The 14,574-nt window shown below is 35.1% G+C and overlaps 1 protein-coding gene across 1 annotated transcript in view; it reads left to right on the top strand.

Annotated features, from left to right (window-relative positions):
- The window catches only part of LOC111509230 (uncharacterized), a 277,993-nt gene that overhangs the window by 121,379 nt on the left and 142,040 nt on the right, over positions 1-14,574 (top strand). The window contains exon 2 of the mRNA XM_074171058.1: positions 219-248. The gene's annotated coding sequence lies outside the window, so the exon portion shown is untranslated. The remainder of the gene's footprint in view (positions 1-218; positions 249-14,574) is intronic.

The raw sequence follows: 14,574 nt of genomic DNA, 5'->3' as shown, positions 1-14,574 counted from the left end.
AGCCGTCTTGTTTCTAATCATATCATGACAAATCACTTTCATATCATTCGTTTTCGTTTATTCTTAGACCCAGCTGAACACTCGGTCTATTGTCAGAAACTCGCCTCATCAGCAAACCATTCTCATGACTAATATTTAATAATTCGATGAAGAATGATGACTGTTTCGATATTCATTCATGATGGCATGTTGGATTTAACAGTCTTTTTTTGTTTCAGGTGGAAGAATTCTCGTGTCTTGCTGTCAAGGTGAGTTACTGCTTCACGCTGATGATTCATTATAACCCTCGCGTTGGGGGGTGATGAAAATTTTGTACCTTGGCGCCAGCAACTAATTTAGAGCTCTGCGAGTATCCGTAAATTTCTTTCAATTCAAAGAATTTTTTTTCAATTTCAACCTTCATCTTCGGATAGCCCCAAAAAGTTGAAGCAATGAATTGCTTTCATAGAGGCATTTCCAGTATGTATATTTGACACAGTGCATATTTTCTGGAAATTGTGAACTTTGATTCAGGAAATCCTCAGTTTCTTCAAAAGAAGCACAGTAAATGAGCATATTTGAGCAAACTGGTACTGGAGTGTATTTCTTCAATGTAATTTGTATAAAGCAAAAACAGAATCGGCTCCAGAATAGGCCAATGGAAGATCCTCATAGAGACAGTCCAGTTATTCGATTTGACTACCAATTTATTTGTTTCTTGGTCATTAAAACACTCCTCAACGAATTGAAAGCAAATCCATGAATGTTACATGGGTACAATTATAACAGACGCTTATTATGTTTAACGATGAGGCCGCTAAAAAGGGGCCTGCGACGGAAGTCAACAAAAAAAATTAATCAAGTAACAAAGCAAATATTAGAAGAGAAAAACTGCTATTTACAAATGAATTCGTTTCATTCTGGCAAGTAAGGAGGATTTTTACGCCGAACGCTAAAATAAATATTGATAAAAAACTCCTCTCTCGACAATACGATTGATGGAAGGAACGATCATGAAAATTTCAAAATGAAGTGTGATGTGAAGTTAAAACTGCTTGAAGCTTCTCATTTTTTAATGTGAGCACAAAAATCATCCGTTTAGATTCTGGATTCCGGTGGAATCTACCAGATTCCTTATTGATCAGACTGCGGCAGATGAATTTAGATGGAAAATAGAATACCAGCTGGAACGAGACCCAAATCCAACATCTTACATCAGTGATGAAGAAAGAAGAGCTCTTAACGGCTCACGAAGGGATAACACCATCAAAATCCTACCTGCAAATGAGGAAAATGCTACTGTTGCGATGGATACTGATCTTTACGAACAGAAGATCGATCTACATCAATTGAAAGGAAGTTGTACCAGACCTAGAAAAATACGAAGTTTATTTTTTGGAAAAGGAGAGATCATGGCTAACACCGCACCACAGTAAGCCCCTCACCTGTATGTACTACCCAACATCCACAAGAAAGGTGTTCCGCTTAGACCGATCATTAGTTCCAGAGATTCAGCTATTCAAAACTTTTCCAGATTTTTACTTCCAATTATACAACCATTACAAGGGAAAACTTCTTCTTTTGTGAAGAATTCAAGGCATTACTAGAGGCAATCGAAGTCACGGAACAGAATCAATGAATCACTTTCGACTTGACAAGCTTTCACACCAACGTTCTTGATGAAGAAGCACTTTAAATCATACAGAGAAAGCTATCCGAAGACGAGGAACTGGAAGAAAGAACGAACTCACCTATAGAAGTAATCATAGACCTACTAGGATGATGTGTAAGAAACTGCTGTTTCCAACTGAATGACGAACTATTCACGCAAGATGAGGGATCGCCAATAGGATCGCCAGTGGGATCATCCTTTCACTAGTTATAGCCAACATATATATGGAGTGGTTTGAAACTCTGGCTATTGAAGAAGCCCACAAGAAGCCTCGTGTCTGGTTGAGATACGTTGACACCTTCATAGAATGGCACCATGGGAATACAGAACAAGACACTTTTCTGAAAAACATCAACAGCGTTAAACCTCACATCACCTTCACAATGGAGAGAGAAGTCCACTACGAATTGCAGTTCTTAGACGTATTGATGAAGAGCACCGACACTGAGTGGGAAACATCTGTATACTGAAAACCTACTCACACGGGACAGTATCTGAACCACAAATCTAACCACCAAAAAACTCTCAAAACAAGAATCATCAAGGCCCTGATGGACTTTCGGGCTCTGAAATACGAAAGAAGAATTCGAGAAGAAACTAGGCATTACCAAAAAAGATCTTCAAAGAAATGGTAACACCAAATGGATGATGGAACAGAGGATTGTTGGCAAGGATTAGATGAATTGGGTACAACATCAGAACCTGCTTCAGATCCGGAAACACCATCCGTGGGAGCCCCACGAAAACCAGACCACCAAACGCGGACTGCGATTCCAAAAATTTCATTCAGCGGATACCTTGTGAGTATTGCAAATCCTATATCGGTGAAACTGAGAGGCCGTTGAAAGAAAATTGGGAATATCAGAGCATGTTTGAACTCATCAACCTAACATCAAGTGGTCCCAAGCTAACATCATCTACAAGGAGAAACACTGGTTCAAGTGAAAGTTCTTAGAAGCTGCATATATGTTGTCCATAGATGCTTTCAGCCAAGCTAGCGTAGAGATATTCAACATACGGAAACCCATAATAAAGCGGAAAAACGGTCAACTTTCGCTAAACCGTTGGAGCAGAAATGAGGAATAGGTGCAAACGTTAATGAAATGATTGGAACGAGAAAATAACTTTTTAAAAAGAATTTATTTTACAAACTAGAGACGACTGTCTCTTACGAGAGCTACAAACAGAATGATAATTAATATAATGTTAACTGGATGCTAACTGCATGTCGAGATTAGGGATTCCTGGAATATCTCTTACTCAGCTGAATCTCCGTGTGAAAGGCCGTGTCGTGGGAACTATGACCACGTAACTCCTCCCTCCTTAGGCCGAAAAAATAATGGAATTATTTTGGCGGCTTGAAACCATATCTTCGTCATTGGTATTTTCTTCTTTTTGGGGTGTTTTGAAGCAACAGCATCCCAGTATATGGGTTTTAATCCAATTTTTCTTAAAAGCTGCCAATATCAGGACAATTATTGTGATAGTAACTCCTGCAAAGACACCAAAAATGGTAGTGTTATTTTCGGAGTTGTTAAATTTGTGAATTGGTTTCAATCGGTCCACTATATTGTTGATTTCGTAGAGTTCTTCAAAATTTAGTCTCGAGAAATTTTGTGTTTCATATATTGTTGACTTCTCGATATTTTTCATTTCAATTTTAGGTAAGATCAGTGACTTGCCTGTTCCTATTTTCACGTTGTTGGTGAAAATCTTGTTTCTCACTTCAATTTGGCAATTTTTCGGGATCTTGACTAGGGTGGGCGCTTTTATTTCCAAGTATTGATCGGTTTTACACTTGGAAAATATTCTTTCGCTCTGTATCGGAATTACCAGGATTTCTTCTTGAGTGATTTGTTCGATAATCGACTCTACCACATTGATTGGAAGAGGCTGACAATTATCGGCGACTTTGCCTTCGATCAGGTGGGATGTGCATTGGTCTTCGGAAAAGTAATCTTCTGGACAATAATACGTTTTCTCTAATACTGGGCATGGACTGTCTTCGAACTGGATATTGGGGTTTGCTCGTGCCAAATATGGGTATTTTGGGATAAAAATACTGTGATTTTGGATGATAGGATAAAGGTGGAAAAATGCAAGAACTTCGTTTCCGACAATAGGAACGTGTATTGCGAAAATTATTCTGTCATTCGAAAAAGTTACTTGTGCACCGAAAAATTGATAATATGTCAACATACTTTCAAATTTCGGGATTTTTGAATCAAAATAGATGTTGTAAAATATAAGAAAGGAAAATGCAACCAAGCAGCGGATGCTCTTTTCAGAAATCCTCATACAGATGATTTCAATGCTTTCGAAACACTTTTGGTTCAAAATAATCCTACCGACTGCGCCAATTAAATGATTGGAACGAGAAAATAACTTTTTAAAAAGAATTTATTTTACAAACTAGAGACGACTGTCTCTTACGAGAGCTACAAACAGAATGATAATTAATATAATGTTAACTGGATGCTAACTGCATGTCGAGATAAGGGATTCCTGGAATATCTCTTACTCAGCTGAATCTCGGTGTGAATGGCCGTGTCGTGAGAACTATGACCACGTAACTCGTTCGAATGACCTATAAATGGTCATATCTTGGAGGAATAGTCCAGTCATCACCCGAACACGACTGTGGATACTAACAATCGGAAAGTCATAAAGTAATTTGGTTTGGAAACGTTTTTAACTGTTTTAATTTAATTTGTAATTGTTGAATTTTTAATTTTTGACTATTTTTCATTGTATTGTAATTTCATTTTTTCTTTCAGAGATTTCAAATCACATTAGAATTATATCAGACAATGGAAGTCAAAACTAATAAAATTCATCATGAAACATTGTTAACCGCTTTCAAACAATCGTAATCGTAATCGTAGTTTCGATGCTGAAAACACTTAATTTTTTTTAATAGAGAATAACTAGGTTCAAATATATGTGGACATTTCTATCGGCTGAAAAATATAGGTATTTTATTCATATAGCCTATAGGAGAATGTCCCCTGCAGTGTCCAAAAATAGACGCCTTCAGATGAAACATCTCAATATAACCCTGATAAATATTTCCGTTCTAAAATTATTCATTCATACCGCCCCTCCCCACTAGATTGGGGTGACTTCAAGGCGAGAGGGTTCACCACCGTTCCCCGTAGATATTTTTCTCGATGCACAGTGACATACAAAACGAACACGCTATACCTCTAAATTTTTTATTGGACGCTCAACCACAATAGCCATCATTCATTTGCCTTTAACGATCTTGTGGCGTCCCAGTCACACAGGTAAAATTTCTTCAGATTTCTTTTGTCCCTTTCAAACTAGCAATAACAATAGTCCGAGAGGTTTGACAAAACCGCATATAATTTCTCTCCCTTCTTCATTCACATTTACCAATGAACTGTGAAGTCCGACTCTATTTCTAATACATTAAAAACGCTTTCAAACGCTATTTCTTTGGGAATTCGAGACATAAATTCGAAGGGAACAAATGAGTCTTGCGGTTTGGTAAGAGAAGTGTGTTAGAGCAAAAATAATCGAACAATTTGACAATTATGTGGAACGAGACACGTGACAAAGGAAACCAAACTGTGAAATAAACGGTTGATGTAACCTATTTTGTATAGCTCGCAATAATCCGCAAAGTTACCACTATGGTCAACTAATCTCAGTGGATCAGCTTTCAACGATATTTTTACTACCTCTATTTTTGATAGAATAAAAAAGAATGACGTTTTTCACCATCATCAAGTACAATCATTAAGTAAAAGAATAATCATTACAATTAAAAGGACAGAGTACAATAATAATGACAACAATTATAACGATGCTCAATTCGTAAAATAGACTCAGAAATACTCACTGAAGATTTCACTTAGTGAGATAAAGCATTTATAAATCAATGTACATTAGATTTGAGATATGATCAGAGGAACACATCCATACATACAAATACCTACCTACGTACTCGCAAATATGAACACATATAGACATAAATAGTAAAACGACATCAATTCGTCACAACTTTGATATGCACCATCTTGTGGTGCATATGTTGTTAAAGTCATATGTTTTTGTAGTTCCTCATCTCAATTAATATTTGTTCTACTGTGTCGTAATATATACTGATCGATAGAGAATATTGTATTTACTCTATGCATTGACGCTGTTCATTTCTTTGTACAAATTTTGTAATACCTCTTTTCAGCGTATAACCATATAACCATATTCAGCGTATAACCATAATTTTTGACCAATTTCTGACAGTTTCTAAAGGCGAAAACTCGCTAAAAAAAGACCATGGTTACTGTTTGGTGGTCAGTGATTCGCTACAACTTTCTGCAACTTTGTATATTTCTGAAGGATACTAATTGGTTTTAGATATCGTACCTTTCATATTACAGAAAAACTTTGCTTAGAATTTATTTTATCGATGATAGTAACAAACACACTACCAAAAACTCTCATTTACTAAAAAATTATAGAAAAATAAACAGACCAAATATTAACTTAATAGAACATTAACATAGCATATGAGATTGATATCACATTGGGAAAACATGAAGAAAAACAAGTCAGATATTGAAGATCGTCAATGGAACGTCTAAAATTTTCAAACAATCCAGCCATTCAGAACATTAGAACAAAAAAAGTTTTGAACTGACGGAAATCAGTTCCACCTCTACTCTCCACTTTTCAGAGAACAATCACGATTTCGACATGATCTATCACGAAAACAAATCAAATTTCCTATTGAACAATCGACAAGACGTTAATTATATTCACCCTTATTGAGATTACTCGTATAATATGATGACTAATCATCAACCAATCATTTTCTATACTTTACTACGTCCTTTCATATGTCTCTTTGATATTGAGGACAGAAAAAAGTCATAGAGGTCCAAGTCTGGTGGTAACGGTGACTGAGGCATGATTACGGATTTGTTTTTGGCCGAAAAATCACGAGCAAACAGTGACGAGTGAGAATTATCATGATGCGATAGCCATCATTTGTCTTTCCAAAATACTGGACGTTATTTTCGCATTGCTATTGACCATGGGGTAAGAACTCCTGATGCACCACGCCACGATAATCGAAGAAAAAAGTTAGCAAAATCTCGACATTTGATCTCATTGACAAAGTGTGATGAATATATATATATATATATATATATATATATATATATATATATATATATATATATATATATATATATATATATATATATATATATATATATATATATCAATATATCACAATTTAATTTACACATACGAGTACACATATTATTGTGAAATAAAACAAGAACTTATGTTTAGTAATAATAATGATAAAAACATGATCGTTAATACATCGACTCCTTGAAACATCTCTGCTCTATTATATCCCTAACTACCTGTGGTAAATGGTTGAACAATTTTTTTCCTTCTTACATATTAGTGTTTTGTTAGAGTCAATCTGTGTATTGGCAGATGGATATTATTACTTCTGTTCTGTCTTGTGTTGTGGATTCTATGTGTATCTGTAGAATCAGTGTTATATCTTTTTCCAATCAGGCAAACAACTTCGAGAATGAAGATGCTGAATAGAGTGAGGATTCAGTATTCAACGAAAAGTTGTCTGCAACTATCCCTCATGCCTCACATAAAAACCGCAAAAACCTCTTTTGCAACACGAAGACCTGATTCAATAGTTGTTTACTACAGAATCCCCAAATACAATGCCATACCTCAGATGATACTCTACTAGGGCAAAATAAGTCGAACTAGCAGTGAATATATCAAGTTCATTGGAGACAATTCTGACACCAAATGATCCTGAAGCCAATTTTGTGCATAAAGATGCAGACCAAGGAATTTAGTGAAAGTGATTTCTTCTGTCTTCTTACCATCTAATAGCAAGTTGTCATAGCCAAATTTGAAGTTTACAATTTTGGTCTTGTCTACGTTGAAGGAGAGTAAATTAGAATCACACCACTGTTTTACTTTTTCTAAATCTAATGATATCATTTGTTCCAAATTGTTGGTGTTTACTTCATGCCATAACAATGTGGTATAATCGGCAAAAATTGTGAATGACCCTTCAATATCGACTGTAGCAGGATCCTTGATGTATAATAGGAATAAAATGGGCCCTAGAACATATCCCTGAGGCACTCCGCAATCTATAGCCGAAATGTCCGATTACGCATTATTGACTTTCGTCAGCCGGGATGTGTAACAAAACGTATCTTTAGTAAAGTTGAAAGTGTGAAAATTGTATCATTATCATGGACAGTATTATAATTTTCCGAAATGAAGTTATATTGCATGTATTTGATATCACCAACATGTCGCCAACTAGAGTCTCGCTACGATAACCCCACTGTGTACAACGTACACAAACCCAGACATCAAAAAAGCCACACAATTCCTCTCGAATTTGATAACATTGAAACAAACGAGAACCACTTCCATCCGCCAAAGCATCTCCCCCACCGCGAACAATTTTCATTTAACGATGAACTCCGACTCCATCCAAATAACTGTCTCTTGTAACTTGACTCTAAAACGGGGAATTAGGTTCAATTGTGTCCCTAAAAATTCCCATACGCTCGGCGGTTTTGTGGCGAATCCATAAAGTCTCAAATTACACCGATTGTTGAATGAAATAATTGTTCCGGCGATTTCACGGACAGAGGCCTTTTCAGAAAAAGCTTTTGGTTTCATGGTCGATGGGCGCCTTTACTCTCCGTAGAAAATATAAGACAAGACTTACCTTGGGGCAGTGAAATAATATGCATGTGTCTACCACTTTCAAATCGATGATGGTTCAAGCAGATTCAGAGAATCAAGTTGAAATACTGTATATTTGAGGTATGATAATAATTTGCCTTCAATTCCTTCCGTTCACTTCTTTTCTCATACTTTTTTTTTCTAATAATATGATAAATGCTCGTTATATAAGCTGGTTTATAATACTTTACCGGATCCACCCTATTCTTGTACTGCAAATGGGTCGCAAACATATATTGTATCATCGTTCGGGTCGTTTTATTATCTGTAGTGGCGTGCGTTTTGGGTGTGAACATTTGGAATAGAAATCAAAACAGATTTTATTTGAGAAAAGGAACTTAATACATGAATGGGAATCCCAAGTGAACCGTTTTCTAACAAAAACATTCATTTCTATCTCTTCATTATTGTTTCAGTTTTTTTTAATGTATCACTGTAGGAAAAATGTTTTTCCATGGAAATTACAATCCGAAATATGCATACGTAAGTGTCTGAATGAATAGTGAACATTGCTTAAACACGATTAATTTCAATATTTTCAAAATATCGTTCTATCATTTGTATTTAACGAAAATGTTCATCAACATACAGCAATAATTATGTCACGTTGAAGTTAGCGGAAAAATTCAATACTCACTTTACGAAGCCGCTATCGGAAAATTTCTCAATAGACACTGGATTTATTGAGAATAACATCCCACTCAATTTCTTCACTTTTTTTATTTTTTATGTCTCCCATCACTTAGAGGGAATTGATACAGTTAATGAATAGACCGAAAAACACAAATTCATACGGAAATGTTGCTCCTCTGAACTATGTACCGTACTTACCTTTCTAATAAATGTATCAACAGAAAAAGGCGTTTTTCCAAATAATCTGAAATTAGCCAATGTGTCGCTCATATATAAAAAAGAGGATAAACATGATTCAAATAACTACAAAGCAATAAGTAGTTTTTCTAGCATTTCTAAACTGTATGAAATGTATCTAAAAGAACAGTTGAATGGTTATTTTACTGCAATGAAATTATTATCACCATCACAACATGGTTTCACGACTCACAAAGGCACTGATTCTACTCTTTGCGACTTTCATAGTCGCATAATAACGACCTTGGACAAAATAAAATATATGCTAGGATTGTTCATTGATTTTTAACGTACGTTTGATCAAAGCCTCCTTCTGGAAAACTCTCGAGATATGAGGATCGAGGAAAGCCAATCAATTTATTGAGTGTATTTGTATTTGCAAATGATCTATTATCTGAATGGAAATTTTGCTGTATATGTTAAACTGATGACACAAATATACTGGTTATTGAAGATGACCTAAACACTATTATAAATATAGCTAAAAGCACTTTCACTAGAGTTATCGCTTGGCGTGAAAAAAACAACTTGATAATGAATAAAACAGAAACTAATATGTTATAATTCATAGTACGTCACGACGTTTCGATTGTTAGTATCCACAATCGTCTTCGGGCGTGAATAATAACAATCGAAACGTCGTGACGTAACTTGGTTTGAAATCTTTCAATTTTTATTTTTCATTTTTTGTTAATAATATTTTAATTTTTTAATTTTCAGCTTTCAGTATTATTTCAATTTCTACTTTTTTTTGGTTGTTGCTTGTATGTTATTTCTTTGTAATTTCAGTTTTTTGTTTAATAAAATTGTTATTTTCGGTTATTCTTTTTAATATTTTTTTTTCAGGGATTTCAAATCAATTTATATTATATTAGACAATGGAAGTCCGAACTGATGAAATATACCACGAAACATTGTCAACCACCTTCAAATATATACATTTTATTATATCATTTCTCTACTAGAATTTATTGACATTCTTCTCTTTTTTATTTGCATAATCATACTGTTGATGTGCAAACTAATTTTTATTTATTTTTTATTTTCACCGTAATAATACACCGTAGTGTGCGCTGGTCAGGCCCTATCCCCCGAAGCCCCGATACATTCGGGAGGGCGCGCCAGCATTATCAACCAATGACCACGTCCCACACCGTGTGGTGATCATTGGGTCCGAAAATCATGCGCCCTGAGCAAACGCAGTGAGCCAAGAATGACAGCCTTCTGCATCTGTGCGGCTAAGATTTCTGCCTTAGTGCGGCAAGCCGGTATGATTTTAAGATTTGAGAGTAGAGAGGACATCATTCCACCAAGAACTCCAATAATCAGAACAACCACCTTCACAGTGTGATCTGGATAGAGTCCGCGGAGTTCGAAGAGAAAATCTCGATATTTTATCCGTTTTTTCTCCTCTTTTCTGACGATATTCGTCTCGCCAGGAGCTGAAAACTACACGATAAATATCGTTTTGCACTCGTGGTCGAGAAGGACCACATCAGGCTTATTAGCTTGTATGAGCCTGAGGGTGAGGAACGAATAGTTCCAATAAATTCGGCACTTCTCGTTCCCCACAACGGATTCAATATCCCCCGGAGCGTAGGGCAACAACGGTGTCTCGTCAATACCGTAAGAGTGTCGTAGATGGTAATATACCACTCTTAGGGCCGCGTTATGTCGATGGATATAGGCCGAGACATCACATGCTGGACATGCTGATAGCAAGTGCATTAGGGTCTGCCTGGCGGCAGGCCCTGCATCTTGTGTCATGACTTTGTGTAGACTTCAACCCACTCGACCTGAGAAAAGCGATGGTCAGGCGCTTTGATGAGCCAAGGTCTCCAATGTTATTGAAGAAGACCTCATGCATTGGCTTATCCTTGTGTTTCCGCAGAAATAAGGTAATCTCTGCGGCTTTTATCTGAGCTTTTTGCTGAACAGGTTCCAAATCGGTGACAGAGTTGTGGTCACCTCGTTCACTGTCGAAAACTATACCGAGTTCATCAGCTACTCGGGCAGCTGCCCTAAAGAGAAATGCTCCAATTTCTGCTTCTCATGGTCACGGATCATTATTATTATTATTATTATTACTTCATCGTTTTATTATTCACCATATAGTAGATACTGAGAACTGTAAACAACTGCTTCTTCTGCGAAATGCATTGGTAGCCATTTAACTAGTCCAAAATTATTTAAATTCTGCTCAGTGTGGAATCTGGAACAATAGCTAAATTTCCATTTCCTAATCTCGACAAGACAATCTCTACAGCAATATCACTAAAATTTACTGTCATAACAATTATTTCAGTTATCGTTACTAACATATCGTCCAATTAACGCGTTAAATAGGAAATTCAGTCCATATTTTATATGTAGGGTGGGATTTAAATAACATTTTCTTTTCCAGCTAAAATAGAAAATTTCTCAGGTATGCCTGATTTAATCAGGTAAGCTGTGCATTGTCCGAGTATGTAATACTATGAAAAGTGCTTTTCATAGAAACTACTGAAAATTTCAATCGAAATTCAAAAATAAAAACAATTTTGAGTGCTCAATTAAAAAAATATATAATAATGCGAATGTTCCATACTTTTTTATTCACTGTATACATGCAACTATGAGAAGTGTCTTGATGTTTTTTATATCAAATCATACAACATTATTCACGCATACGGAACAGTTACTCGAAATTGATTCATCACTCCGCTGCTCGAGGAAATAGGCCATATTGTTTTATTTTCACTCCCTAATATCTCTGGTTGAGTACTGTTTGATGTACTTTCTAAAAGAATCCGAAAACGATAATAATTATAAAAATTCTTCGGTCATGGTATGAATGGTAAAGCCGGTTGAATATAAAGTAGGAAGACGACTTATAAATGGCAGCCATTACCATCATTTTCAGAAACATTAATTTCCAAAACTATCTCTCATTGAAAATTTAAAAGCATTGCACCGTTTTATACTCACTTGGCCGTAAGAGATGCATGAATAATTCAACAGCTAATCCTGAAAGATTGTCCGGTATTTTTCGGTTCGGCTATAACCGATCATTTTCCTACATTAATAACTCATAATTTTCGTAATTATGCAAGGGTCCCGAAAAGTCGAAGAGTCGACTAGTTGAAAAAGTCAAAAAAATTATTAATTCATAATTTATACGGTCTCTACGCAATGAATCAGCCGAAATAACCTCCCTATAGATCAAGTGCTCGACTCCATAATGACATATCATTATATCATTTTTTATTCTCGGGTATAGATCGTAATTCCGGTAATCAACTTACGTGGACTGTTGAATGCGGAGTGCTTGAAAATTTATTCGAGAAAAGTCAGGATGGAAACGATATTTAAGTTCGAAAATATCGATACACCATTCAGAAATGTAGACCATTATGTAACAAAATATATCATCAATACTCGCTTTTGCCTCTAAATCAAAAGTTCTCAAAATTAAGATAAATCAAACATGTTATCTATTAAGATATAATAAAAATCAAATCCTACTACAGGAAGTTGAATGAAGTTGTCAAGTGACGAGTTGTCAAGTGTTTTTATTTGTTATAATTTTCATATAACTCTACATATAGTTTTTAAGGTGCAGTGAAAGAACATTGGTTTTTTTCATTGATCATTGCCGTATCCCCGAAACAGGCAATTATGTTGTCTGTCTGTTATGGGAGACATCTAATTATCTGAACCCTTTTCAAATAATATAATATTATAATATTTATTTACCAAAGAATCAATACATACACTTTCAGTTCATTATTGAAGAATGCAAGTAAACATACAGAGAAAAACCACAAAGGCTAAGCTGCGCGTGGATAACTAAGGTTTTTATACAATGAATTCCAAAATGAGTAACTAGTTATTTGTAAATAGTAGAATATAATAAATTTATAAAATATTGGATAAAATATCGCAAAACAATTAAATAAATAAGTAACATATATAAAATAATTTCACGCTAGTAAACAAATACAATCACATAATATTAAAATACTAATGAGGAAAAAATTAAGAAAATCGATAATATTAATTGAAGCACAGTCACATATATAATTGATATGCTGAATGAAATTTATAATTTTACAAATGATACACAAGTAGATAAAATTTTGAAACATGGATACATTTCAATTTGCATTTTTGAGGTCTATCAAATACACTCTGTATATGTATATCCAGTATAACTACTCACACTCTCAAGCTTGAAAGCGAGCCAACTGCACTGCGTCACACGCAAATTTTGCTACACGACTACTCTATATTGATACAAATTAACCCATTGTTTGTCTATTCAATATTTCAATTTACTTCTGTTTGCTCTATTCCAGCAATCATGTTTTCATACAATTTTCTGTTTCTTTACTCTCGTGATGCAATAATTGGGGCGCGTGTCTATATTTGAATGGCATGTATGGCTCTAGATGAGTAAGTAATTCAAGTGTCATGGAAAATTGAAACTCGTATTCAAATATTATTTTTGTTTAAGAAAATCTTGCATGAATTTAAGTGTTGAACAGTGAGGAATGTGTGATATAGTTAACCAACAGCTTGTTTTCCAAAAGGAAATAACACAGACTGGATAATATTAACAAATGATGTCTTCGCTTAGATACGTTTCACAGATGTCTTTCGAATTTTCGATTAAAATCTTTATTCTAGTGTCCTTATTTATTATTCTCGACGAAATGCGTGAATACTTTATTTTGAAGTAAAATTGACAGATGAAACTTTCGAAATGGCAACTGGGCGCCACCTGGGAAAAAAATTAAAAGGAAAGGAGGGTCTTGTTACACATCTTTTTGAAGCTCCTGACAAATGTTTCACAACCCTAAAATATGAAGTCAATATCTTCACCTACTACAAAATGGTGGAACATTTAATAATTTCCTGAAGGCAAACACATTTATACGATATTTCTAGAAATGTTCCCTTTTATCTGCCATATGGCAATTCCAACAACCCGATAAGATTTGTTAACTTATTTTTTGTTTATAAAAAGTTGGAGTAACACCAACACGTTTTCCAGGAAACACATACCCAATATCTAGAAAAAAATTATGTTTGGGCAGGAATATTGGAAAACCATATTGTAGGACCTCTATTTATTGATCAAAATTTAACAGGGGAACTGTATTTGAATATGCTGGAAACTGCTGTTGACCGTCTCGTCACTGAAATCGTCGAAGCGAATCCTAATGCATTCGATATGGATATTGTATTCCACCAAGATGAAGCACCACCACATTACTCAAAACAAGTAAGAA

Source organism: Leptinotarsa decemlineata, unplaced genomic scaffold (genome assembly GCF_025532065.1).
Source record: "Leptinotarsa decemlineata unplaced genomic scaffold, Ldec_3_MD MMD2_tig00000008_RagTag_RagTag, whole genome shotgun sequence".
Taxonomy (NCBI): domain Eukaryota; kingdom Metazoa; phylum Arthropoda; class Insecta; order Coleoptera; family Chrysomelidae; genus Leptinotarsa; species Leptinotarsa decemlineata.
This window is presented reverse-complemented; position numbering and strand designations above follow the sequence as displayed.